Below are 12,616 nucleotides of genomic sequence, written 5' to 3'. Positions count from 1 at the left end.
TGAGGATATAAACACAGGAAGGCGGAGGAAGTGAGAGTTGTCTGCACCAGGGTGCGGACCCTCTTGATGCACAAGGCCAAATCCCATTTCAGATAAACTCTTTGGCACCACATTTCAGAGGCTGGAAGGGCCCAAGACTAAAGGGAAGAGGCATTCCTACCTTCTGGAATGGGGAATGGACAGCTGCAAAAGCTGGGGATCCGCACAAGACTGGGAACTTGGGAGCAGGGTCCCACAGCAATATGGGGAGACCAGGCTGGCAAGATTGGATCCCCATGTGGGAATCCTGTTTTGCATGAATGGGTGGGCAGGTTCCTATCCTGTGTCAGGTTTTCCCGCTGCATGGCTGCACATTGAGATAACATGTTGAGCCATCTTTGCTAAGCCAGAAAGGGGTGGGACTGTAGCCAGATGGGTGACCACATGTGGAAGGGGAGCAGAAGGTTGGGCTGGATGGCCTTCTAGGCCCCTTCAAACTCTACTACTCTTGTATTCTTCCCAAGAAATGAAGGAGACCATTTGGGGCAATTCAGGGAGGGATTGGTCAGGGGAGGCTGGTGACCTTTATGTCAATGGGAACCTAACACAGCTTACATAGTCCTCCTCTTCTTAGTCTTATGCTCAGAACCCTGTGAGGTGGGTTATCCTGCGCATCAGTGGCTGGCCGAAAGTCACCCAGAGAGCCTCTTGGTGTGGTGGGCCTAGAACCCAAATCTCCTGAGTCCCAGCCCAGCCCTCTGACCCCGATGCCACCCCTGGCTTGTCCATTGCAACACACCTCCTGAGCTTTCTCAGAGCTGTTCATGGTTCTGCACTGGACCCGCAATGAGTTTCAGCACCATGGAGAGCTCCTGCGAAGCTCTGAACAAAAGCTGATTTGAACATAATTCAGTGCAGCCTGAGGACGCCATTCATTTTCATCTTTCTTACTATTCAAAAAATGATGCTAAGGACTCAGCCACGTGGCTCAAAAATTGGCCAGCACATTCCACAGAGAAGGATGTGACAGGATTCCCAAGGGCGCAGTAGGACACACAGATGCCCACGAGGCAGCCTGTGCTCCCTCTCTATCTTACAAACGGGGCACTTGGGAGCAAGTGACATACTCAGCTTGCATTCCTGCCAGGGGGCATTTTCAATATATGCAGCAGCAAAGAGGCCACCGAGTACTTATGCAAGACACAGTTTGCATTTTTACAAGAACAACAAGATTTTTTAAAAGAACATTTCAAAAAGAACAGCAGCTTTATTTATTTATGACCCTCCTATACCTCTCCCATAGTCCACTGGGCTCTCTGGGTAGTTTATAAAATTTAAAAGACATATAAAAGCAATAAATAATCATATTTAAACAAACAAGATGGCAAAACATAAATTGGCAACTCACAGCAACTGTAATAAAATTAATATGCAGCATAGCAGCAATAAAAACACAATCAAAACAAATGCTATCTATTGAAATATCTGTAAAATTAAAAGGCATCATTTGCCCAGATTTAGGTCTACTCATCACCTCCAACCTGAAGTTTTCCCCTGAATGCTTGTCCTACTTGGATGCTTCTGTGGCAAACCTTCCCCCACAAATGGCATCTTCAGCAGGGCCAGGCTTTTAAGTTGAAGGCTTCATAGCTATCCATCAAGCTAGAATGTCACATTACCTTTGCTAAGCAGGAAAGATGCAGGTCCCCACCTGCATGGGTGACCCCACCAGAAAACTTGAAGGATTCAAGGCCCCTTTTCCCACCAGGCAAGAGTTTGTCTCAGCACACATTAGCAGATGCATATTTTATAAACATCAGCAGCCTCTCTGGTTTGCAACACTTTGTCTTTCTCTCCTTTCTTTTGGAGAAAAGTCTTTCTCAGTCCTGTTCTTGTCCCCCCTGTCTTTGGAATAACAGGTTGATTCCCAGCAGCTGTTGCAGCCTCTGGCAAGCGCATGGGGTCAGGTCACTCTCAACCATCTTTCCAACAAACAGGCCATCTGGCATTTTGTTTCCAGATGGGAGAACTACTTCACGCACTCACCATAAATTGGACTTCAGCTACCACGAGTTCTCCCACTGCACCGTGCGTGCACGTACACCAGGGGGGAGCAACTTCCATTCTTTGCTTTGTGAATCTCTCTCTGTTTTTACATGTATCCATTTGCCTGCTTAGCAATTTCTCACCTTCCTGCTCTAGCTCTCCAGCAGCCAAATGAGGACTGGCCCTCCTGCAACTATGCATGGTCGCTGCAGTCCCACGAGAGAGCTGTGCCGTGAGTCGAGCACTGCTGTTTGCAAGCTAATGCTGAGAACAGGTTTCCAATGGCGCTTGCGGATGATCCTTAACTATCAGACCCCTTCAGAGGTACAGAAGTGGGAAGGAATATAAAAGAAACTGAGATCAAAGGAAGGTAAGGATGTGCAAATCAGTAGCAGTGGAGCTTGCCAAAGTACTCTGAATTCCATCTTGAAGCTCACGATGACTCATGGCCACATCAGAGTGTGGGCTTTGAATCTATGTGCATTGCTGCATGCCTCCCCCCCCCCCCCAAGACAAATGCACCAGTTGTGGGCACCTTAGAAATGTACGTGTGCTTCTCCCATTGATTCAAGCATGCTTGTGCGCATTTCTCCAAAGTCTCTCCAAAATAAGCTGCACTTTTCCAAGGGAGGCAGGCTAGGAAACATTTTGAGGAATTCACAGATCAGACTGCAGGCTTGGACATGTTCAGACACAAGCTGCTGATTGTGCCGCAACGTTGGATCAATCTGAAAAGAGCCAACTGGGCAAACCCTGATCCAAACCATATTGCAACAAACTTCTCATAGAACTCCAGTTACCAAGCAGCCCCCAAAGAGAACCTAACTCGGAGTCCTCCCCGCTTGCCCCCACAAGCCAAAATTAATAAGGCATTTAGAACAACATAAAATCTCAAGCACAAATTCCCCATCAAAGTACTGTCCTGGTTTATAGAGCTACACCATTGCCCTGAACGTCTCTTGATGTGATAAATTTAACTATAATTTGCCATGTTATGTGAAGGAAATGATAAATCAGCACTGAATTTATTACGTCCAATCTAATAATAATCCAATAAATTATTCAAGTAAGAGTCAGTAAACAACCAGGCAGTTCTTTCAAAACTGCTCAGTCATGAAGCTGGACAAATTAATGTTTGCAGCATGCTGAAAGATGGTGCTGTCACTTTATGGATACTGTAAAACAAGTCAAGATCATCACTCGGGTGCAAGGATGACTCAGACAAACCACGAACCTCATGGCGAATTCTACATTATTGTTCTGGACAAGAAGGACTAGAAACGTGAGATACAGCAAGGAAAACCACTTGGCATGGAACCACCATTGTGATGCCTCTCCACAATAACTTTCAGGGTAACACAAATTGTGTTATAACACTATCGTGTTGAGGTTTGTTTGGTCCCTGCCTGTGGCAGCCGCAGATGGAAGGGTGAGTGAGGAGATGCACCACGAATGGACTCACAGAGGAAGGGACAGAATTTGGAGTGCCACATGTCCTTACATTCTTCTTGGAGCATGCTTGCCACTGAATTTGGTATGGGACAGAAGTTGGTGGTTTTGTTGAGGTTCTGGGTGAAATACTGGACTTTTACTTCATTGTACTATCGTCCTGGGACTTCTTAGTGGAGGATGGTATAGAAAAGCTTTAAATAAATCAATAAATGATACTGAAGTGGCTACACTTTATCCATACTGCCATTCTAGTTCTCCATCCTAGATGACTGAGGGGGGACATGATATCCCTCAAGAAGTGCCTCAAAGAGGAAGGTCAAGATCTCCGCTTGCTGATGCCAGAGAGCAGGATACGGAATAACCAGTTCAAGTTGTGGCAACCCAGATTCAGGCTGGTCATCAAGAAAAGCTTCCTCACTGTCAGAGCAATACAACAGTGGAACCAGCTGCCTAGAGAGATGATGGGCTCTCTCACACTGGAGACATTGGTAAAGTGTAGCAGCATTCCTGTCCAACCTCAGATCTCCAAGGCAAAAGCTGTAACCTAATTCCCCTTTCATGGAGCATCCACATTCAGGTTCCCAGGCAAATGAAATTAATATTCACTGAATGTGGATGCAGAAGGCCAAGGTATGATCTAACATCTACAATGGAGCTGTCCAGAGTGACACATCTAATCTGGGAGTAGCTACAGAGCTCAATGAGAGCACTTCACCTCACTGTGGAATAGTCAGCAAAGAATATTTCATGACTGCATCAATTTCATTCAATCGATAGCCCTCCACATTTTAAGACCTTGGGAATATAACAACATGCTCATCACATAAATCCCAAAGACATCAACAAAATCCCACCAACTGTTAGTCCACTCTTAGCTTCCTGGTCTTGTAACAGTTTGTGCATTATTTATCTCGCTTTTTTCAAATGGATGTATGAACATTTTGCTTCCGTTCACAATTCATGCAAACACATCCCCAGTGCAATCCTCAGTGTGAATGACCGTGATTGCATTTTCACCCACGGGTTGAAATGTGCATGTTTTTCCAAAAAGCATTTTCATGCTTTTGTCCATCGGAAAAAATGTGCATGCTGAAAACAAGAATTATACAGAAATATACCCCTTTCCCTTTGAGGTGGTTTTAAAAGAATTCAGATATGCTCATAACTCATTGGTTCCACTATCCCTATGTTTACATTGGAGCTAGTATGATATTTCAGTTCTATAAATCATTCAGCATCAATCCGATCCAGACATGCACAACCCTCTAAATTTGGAGGATTATGCGTATCCAAGACAGAATGGGAGAGCAGAGATGAAGGGGATGCTATACTTCCCTGCACAGAAGAACATGTAGCCAATTTCGGTGGGCTACTTGTTGTGTTTCAGAGCAAAAAGGAGGTGGCAGTGAACCCTGGAGCCTTGCGGATGCAACCAGCATGTTTCCATGCCAGCATGTTTCCATGTGGGCTGCGAGAGGAGGGCATTTTGAGCTCAGAGACCTCGCTGTGAGTTGGAGGGCTTCCCTGACCTTGTTGCTGCATCCCTGGAATCTCTGATGGCCATCCAGATGTGGTCATGCAGCACTGGGCTGCCCAAGATCTAAATGGATACCAATCTGTAGGAGAGACACTAACTCTGCTGCAGAGATTGGACCCCAGTGGCCAAACACTCTAGGAGCAAAAACTAAAAAAGTAAAAGAGAGAGTACTCGGTCTCTGTGTGACAGCGCAAGTTCACTTCATCCCTCTAGCCCAGTTCTAAGTCTAATTGGAGACATTTCATGTGTTCTTTCAAAAACCGTGCAATTAGAATGTTGGTAGCTGTTGCAAAACGTAACATACTGTCAGATTGTGTATCACCGCCCCTGTCTTCTGAGTGAAAGACCTAGCCATGCCAGGCAGTTCTCGCATCACCCATAATACTCTTCCTATCGACTTTTCTGCAGCAGGAGATGGTTGCAAGAGATGGCTGTAGGATAAAGCACAAGCAGACACATTCACTTGCACCCATTGCTCCTGTTACAGCTGTTAAATTCTAAAGCTGACTCTCGACGGAAAGCGGATGGGATGCACTGACTATGTGGTAGAGGGAAAGTGTGCATTTTATTTTATTTATTTATTTATGCACATATTTATAGGCTGCCTTTAACTGCTGAGACCTTCCTAGTTGACTTACAATATATTAAGCATATCAAAACATAATACATTAAAGCTGATTAAAACACTAACAAATTAAAACCTCTATAATAACAGGAGAAAAAGGGGCCACCGCATTCAGGGGCTAAGCATGTCAAAAATGTCTAAATTTTTGAATGGAGACAGTGCATGGTTTTAAGAGGTGCACTTGTCCCCAGAAAGGGAACCCTTGAAATAGGCATTTTCCTAGTATGAACTCAAGCTTTGTAGTTTGCAATCAGTTTTGGTGAGGACACTCTGGCAAATGGAACATGTTCCATGTCTTGAGCAATCAGTCCAGATGTCCATAGCCCTCCAAACTTGGAAGACTGCAGGCCTCCAGTGCAAGGCCGCATGATGCAAAATGTCCAGCCGGCCGGTTTAGAGGTCCTGCCCAACCTCTCCGAGGTCGCATGCCCAACCAGCAGCAACTGAGGCAGTTTCTGAGCCAGCTACAAGGGAAGGGCAGCTTCCCTGAGCTTGGGGTCTCTGCTATAACCTCAGGGCTAGTCTCCAAGATCAGACTCTGAGGGACCCTGGGACCCTCTTGATGTTGCCTCGGGACCTAAGGATTGCACTGCCCGTGGCATAAAGCCACCAAAAACAACCACATCTGTGACTTATTTAATGCTCCTTTGGGCAAGAACACAAGCCTGGATTGAGTTGCTGAAATGCATGATCTCCACCAGAGCATGGAAGGGATATTCCTCTGGGTTGCAAAAGCTTGATTGCTGCGACAGTCAGATTGACTCCCCCTCCTACGTCAGCCTTCTAAAGAGGGAGCAATTTTAGTCAGTCTGATTGCTTAAGGTTAATTGACACCAGTCTTTAAGTTTCTGCGGTAAGAGTATCACTGCTCTGTAAATGCAACTGAAACCGTTTGGCCATTTAGCAGTTTCAGGGGTGCCAATAAATCAAAGCACTTGCACTAGTATGAGCAAAGGTGAGATGAGCTGGGTTGCAGCACCAAATAAGCTCTTTAAAAAAAAAAGCCCAGGAAATTCAATAATAGGGATCTTTCCCCAGTTTCACCAATCCCATTTTCCAGGCTGTCTACCCTAAGGCAAAGCCAATAGCCACTGATTGTCGGCTCTAAATAGGAAACTGCCACCTCTATTTTCCATTGAAGTTGGTGGCAGGATTCCATTTAAGAACTGCAGCAGGTCACAGCACTTTCACCCGGTGGACCACTTTGAAACACAGTCATCTATTTAATCAACACCACCCGTGTCTGCGGCATTTTCCCCAAGCAAGTGAGGCTGCATGGCTATTGACAGTGCTGAGATGGGCTAAAAAAAGTGAAGGAACTGAAATTAAACAGACAGCAACTCTTCTGTGCATTGATTCTTCCAAGAGAAACAAGTTGGGGTTTTTACAGGGACTGGTTTTGTGGCTTCATTTTTCTCTAGTGTAGCAGAAGATTTAGCCCAATATTCGGCACCTGGAAGCATGTGGGTCGAGTCCTGCCCTCCAGCCATCAGTCAGATGGTCCAGCTTGCTTAAGCTGTTCCAGTGACTCAAAAGCACATTTTAGCCTCCTTCAGGCTCCTCTCAGATGGACTTAGGTGGGGGAGGAGATTGCCAGGAGTGCCTGAATAGCCTCCGGCTCGGGGTTGTAATGTTACTGTGTTACTCGGCCTGTCGAAAAGCATTCCAGTTCTGTTTCAGGTCAGGCAGCCTCTCCGTAACTTGCCACTTGGGACTCAACGGGCAACACACCCATTCTGTGGATATTGAGAAACTGACCTGGTTTGCACCTGCAGCACAAACTTGAGCCTCCTCTGCAGTTCAGAGATGTATATTTCTGAACTTGCAATTTGTACACCAAAAAGCTGTGACTGATGACTTGAATAACTCTGAAATATGGGAGGAAAATATTTGCAAGCTTGCTTTAGTTAATGGGTGAAAAATATAAGCATCTCAAAGCTGTATACATACAGTTGGAGACACGCTCTCAAAACACGTCTGAATTCTCATGTGAAAAGAAAAAAAAGCTCACCATGTTATACAGACATGAATTAGAAGAAAGTTCTAGGTGGAATTTTGAGAGATTCAGTGGGCTTGAATCTTGCTTGTACAAACATTTTTAGATCTTGCTTTTATGCCTCTTGCTTTTATGCCTCTAGCTATCCTTAGATTATTGTGAATGATGCCAACTTTCTGGCTGTCATTATTCTGTATCGTTTTGTTATTCCTGTATTGAAGATTCCCCAGCAAGAATTAATTGTTAATTTATTTATTGGTTTTATTTATTGCCTGGATGTGTCCAATTTTTATATTTTGTATTGTTATTTATTTGCTGGAAGCCGCCCCGAGGTTTATGCGAATGGGGTGGCATACAAGTTTCCCAAATAAGAAAGAAAGAAAGAAAACCATTCTAATAAACAGGTATGATCCATGTAAAACTGAATATAGCAAGACATATGAGCACCACCTGGTTCCTTTATCTAAAGGTCACCTCCAGGGCAGCTTGGGGGGTGGCAACAAGGAAGGAAGGGACTTCCAAGTGGTGGGCCCCTGATTCCGGGTCAAGACTGCCCTCTACTGCCAGGCATTTCAGAGTATTTCATAGCATATGATGGAGAATTGAGGTCAGCTCTCTTTTTAACTCATCTAGGTATTTAGGGACTGCAGGTGGCGCAGTGGTTTAAACCGCTGTGCTGCTGGGCTGGTTGATCGAAAGGTCGCTGGTTTGAATCTGCACAACGGGATGCCAACTTGCAGTTCAAAAGCATGCAAATGCAAGCAGATAAAAAGGTACCACTTCGGTGGGCAGGTAACAGCGTTCCGTGCACGTCGGTGTTTAGTCATGCCGGCCACATGACCACGGAGACCATCTGCGGACAAACGCTGGCTCCCTCAGCTAGGAAATGGAGATGAGCACCACCCCCGAGAGTCAGGCATGACTGGATGTAATGTCAAGAGAAAACCTTTACCTTTTTACCTTTTAGGTATTTTTTAAATACAGAGTATTTTCACATGCTAAATTTTACATTTTGTGTTTTGAAATTTGAGGTTGCTTTTTCTCATCTGTCTTTGTGGTCTGCGATTTTATGAATCACTATGAAGCACCCAGAGAGCTTCAGTTTTTAGGTAGTACATGAACGATCATCAGCATCATCTGGAAAAGGAAGAGAGAAATTCCCTGCATGGGCATGTTGTGCCTTTTGATTCCAGAATGTGAACTGAGCTGCCACCTGCTGCTACTCTGGAGAGGTGGGGAAATCAAGGCACCTACCTGGCACTAGGTAAAGACCTTCTCCTTCTAGATCGAGAGAGGTATTACTATATGACTCTGGTGACCCACAAATGGAGTATCATGTTCAGTTCTGGGCTCCACATTACAGGAAGGATATAGCCAGGTTGGAGTCGGTGCAGCATAGGGCCACAAGGATGGTGGCTGGATTACAGGGGAAGCCGTATGAGGTGGGAATGAGGGAACTGGGTCTTTTGAACATGGAGACTCTGAGAGGAATCTGTTGGCAACATGTAGGTACCTGAGGGGCTGTCATGCGGGGGTGGGTCGAGACCTCTTTTCCCCAGTGGAGGAGGGCGTGATGTGTTCCAATGGAGCCAAGCTCAGGGAACCAAGGTTCAATTTGGATGGCAGGAAGTACTTCCTGATAGTTAGGACCCGACCTGTGTTGGGGCTTTCCATGGTGCATTGGCAGTGACTTCAGGGGAAGCTGGAGAAAATTCATCTGCAACACCCTTCCATGCGTGGGTCACAGCTCCAAACAGGGTGGAAATGGATAGGTTGGCAGAATGTTTCAAAATTTGCAGTGTTTGCTAGGCAGGGCCCCTGAGAGCCACCCTGTGTTGGGGCTTCCATGGGAGTTGGTCGAAGCCCCATCCGTGAGGGTGTTCAAGGATAGGCTGGACATGCACATGGTAGGCATGTCATGAGTGGAGCGGGGGGGGGGGGGTCAGACTAGATGACCCGGGAGACTCATTCTAACTTGCTCTGTTTCTATGTCTCAGACACACTGTTTCCAGGATATGATGAGGTCTTGGGTTTTTTTCTTGTTGATGAACGTGGATTTTGTATACGTGTCTGTACTGTATGTGTTTGCTGTGTTGCATGTTGCTTGTTGTATGCTCTCTGATCTACCCAGCACCCCCCACCCCTGCCATAAAAGCAGTCCTGGGTGGTAGCAGACATTCCCAGAACTGCATGCCAAGAAACGGAGATGGCTTCAGGTACCTGCCACCTGGAACCAGTGAGGCATGAAGTGAAATACTAAATGCTTGCAGATGGTCTGGGACATAGAGAGAGGAATCCAACAGGGAGATCCTAATGGGAAGACAGACACATGCAAAGAGATCTTTTCCCCCAGTGGAAAGGGGGTGGTATTCAGGGAGAAAAGGGGGCCCATAAGGAGCTGCGTTACCAAATCTGGATGAAGGTCTCTCCAGCAGACCAAAGTGCACAAAGGAACTGGGATTTCGACATTCACTGCTCTTAGGGATATCTCTGCTGCCATATTCTTCCTGAAGCACAGAAAATTCAGAACCTATAAAGTTAATCTTTTAAAAACAAGGCAAGTTTCTAGATCATCTGACTACAGACCCATGAAAGTGTTTGGATGGTATCTACTGAAACATCAGGTGGGAAAGATCCTTGACTATTTCCTGGTTAAGGTTTATGATTCAATATTCTGTATGGATTGTTCTGTCTCTCAGGCACCGGGAAGAATGAAATGTTTATGCAACAGACAGAAGAAAATGCAGACAATATTGTGCAAAATGTGAAGAATCAAGCCGGGGATGTTTAAATTTGCATCACTGTCACACGTCCTAGAATGAAAGACACCCAGACCTCATCTGTCCAACGTTAATACCAGGAGGGCTCCTTTGTCCCCTGTTACAAGTCCTATGGGCACCATGAACACTTGCAGTGGATGCCTGGGAATCCTAACCCTCCAGACAGACAAAGGTGAGAGAATCTACCCAATCTGGTTTCACTTTTTTCAACTTTAAGTTGGTTTTGACACATTTCCGCACCAGTCTGTGATTAAAAATAAAGTCTACACACCCTTCCATGCAATCTTCCCTCCTAATATTCATTACTTTGCAGAAATTTTATGCTCACATGCACATTTTACAAGTGATTTCCCCTGATGTAATATCACTTTTGCATTACTTTAATGGATACATGGATTTTTGTTCAAAGTTATGTGGCTCTCTGTGCACATATTTAATTTCAGGAACGGCACTGCAACATGTGACTAACGTATTCTGACTGCAGTTCACTTTCCCTTTTGGCTCAGTTGGAACAACTGCGTCCTGTTCACAGAATGGTTTGGAAATGGTAAATTTGGTAAACAGATGCTAAACAATTTTCCCTATATTGCTAAGCGTGGGGACAGGTCCACCGATATTTCAGTAGGATGATAAAAGACGCTGCATGGCCAAAACACAGGTGCTGGTGGAGAAGCACCTCCTCAAAGACCCTCTTTTCCAAGAAGGGTAGCCTTCCTTCTGCCATTTTCTATTCAATTCAGGAGAAACACAACATCCCAATGCAGGATTTTACCTCTGCATCCTTTTCCATTCAATGGGTCCTTGATCAAATCAAGCCAGAGCTTTCCCTAGAAGCAAAATTGACAAAATTGAGGCTGCCCTACTTTGGACACATCACGAGAAGGCAAAACTCCCTGGAGAAGATGATTGTGTTGGCGAGAATCGAAGGCAGAAGATGAGAGAGAAGAACAGCAATGAGTTGGATGAACTCCTTTCTACTCTGCATTGGAATAAAGCATTTAGTTTTGGGCACTCAGGTTTTAAAATGATGCTAATAATGTGGAGAGGGTTCAGAGGAGGGCAACAAAGATGATACGGGGCCTAGAAAATAAGTCTTATGGGGAGAGGCTGAAAGAACTGGGCCTGTTCAGCCTTGAGAAAACGGGGGACATGATAGCGTTTTGCAGGCACCTCAACGGCTGTCACAAAGAAGGAGGAAAAGACCTATTCTTATTCATCCCAGATTGTAGGACATGGAACAATGAACTTAAACTAGACTACTCCAGGTGCAGGCTAGGCACAAGGAGGAATTTCCTGGTTGTAGGAGCAGTACGGCAGTGGAACCAGCTGCCAGGAGAAGGTCCTGTGCTCTTCCATGCTAGAGTCTTTCAAGAAGCAACTGGACAGTTATCTGACAGGGATGTTGTAACCGGCATCCTGCACCAGGAGGAGGTTGGACTTGATGGCCTTCTTGGCCCCGTCCAACCCCATTATTCTATGATTCTGTGACTCCAAAAAGGAAGCCCCAGACTTTAATTTGGGGGAGCTGAATGGAGCTGTCATGGACAGGACTTTTTGGAGGGCCTTCCATTCATGGGGTCACTATAAGTTGAAGATGATGGCACATAGCAACAGCACCCCTCCCGTTCGGTTGTGATGCAAGGAGGAAGGAACTGGTAGCGAGGGTGAGGATGGGGTGGAAACAGAGGCCGGATTGGGACTCTCTGAGCCTCCAAAAGCTTCCAAGCTGGTTCACATTTTCAAGCCCCGCTTTTCAAATGTTGCCTCCATCTTACACAGAATTAGCTGATATACTGTGTCTATTTGTTTCCAGCCGTAAGAAAGGGCAGTCCTACCCAATGACTAATCTGCCTTGTGCAGATTGCAGTCAGTTCACAAACTGAAATGCCATTTGAAAAAAAAAACTGTTGAAAACTGGATATACAATGCAAACATTTGAACTAATAAAATAACACATTACACAAGGCACCAAACTGCAAGAAACTGATCAAACAGCCATAATAACCTAATAACCAGATTTACAAACTGAAACAAAAATGTTTTTGTGTCTCCACAACTCTCCCGCATCTTCAGGCCAACTACTTTCACCTTCCCTCATATGGACTTGTGCGTCTTAATAATTATTGCTTTTCCGGCCCTTCCGACTCTATTTTTCCCCTTTTGAGATGAGGCTCACTAGTTTAAGGCTTCTCTTCCCCAGT

General features: G+C 45.3%; 1 protein-coding gene across 1 annotated transcript in view; it reads right to left on the bottom strand.

The window, feature by feature from the left end:
• Window positions 1–12,616, bottom strand: part of TMEM132D (transmembrane protein 132D) — a 176,651-nt gene that overhangs the window by 74,959 nt on the left and 89,076 nt on the right. The window lies entirely within an intron of this gene.

The sequence above is a fragment of the Varanus komodoensis genome, unplaced genomic scaffold (genome assembly GCF_004798865.1).
Source record: "Varanus komodoensis strain SLA01 unplaced genomic scaffold, ASM479886v1 scaffold38, whole genome shotgun sequence".
Taxonomy (NCBI): Eukaryota; Metazoa; Chordata; class Lepidosauria; order Squamata; family Varanidae; genus Varanus; species Varanus komodoensis.
The sequence above is the reverse complement of the archived record's forward strand: the minus strand, read 5'-3'. Positions and strand labels throughout refer to the sequence as shown.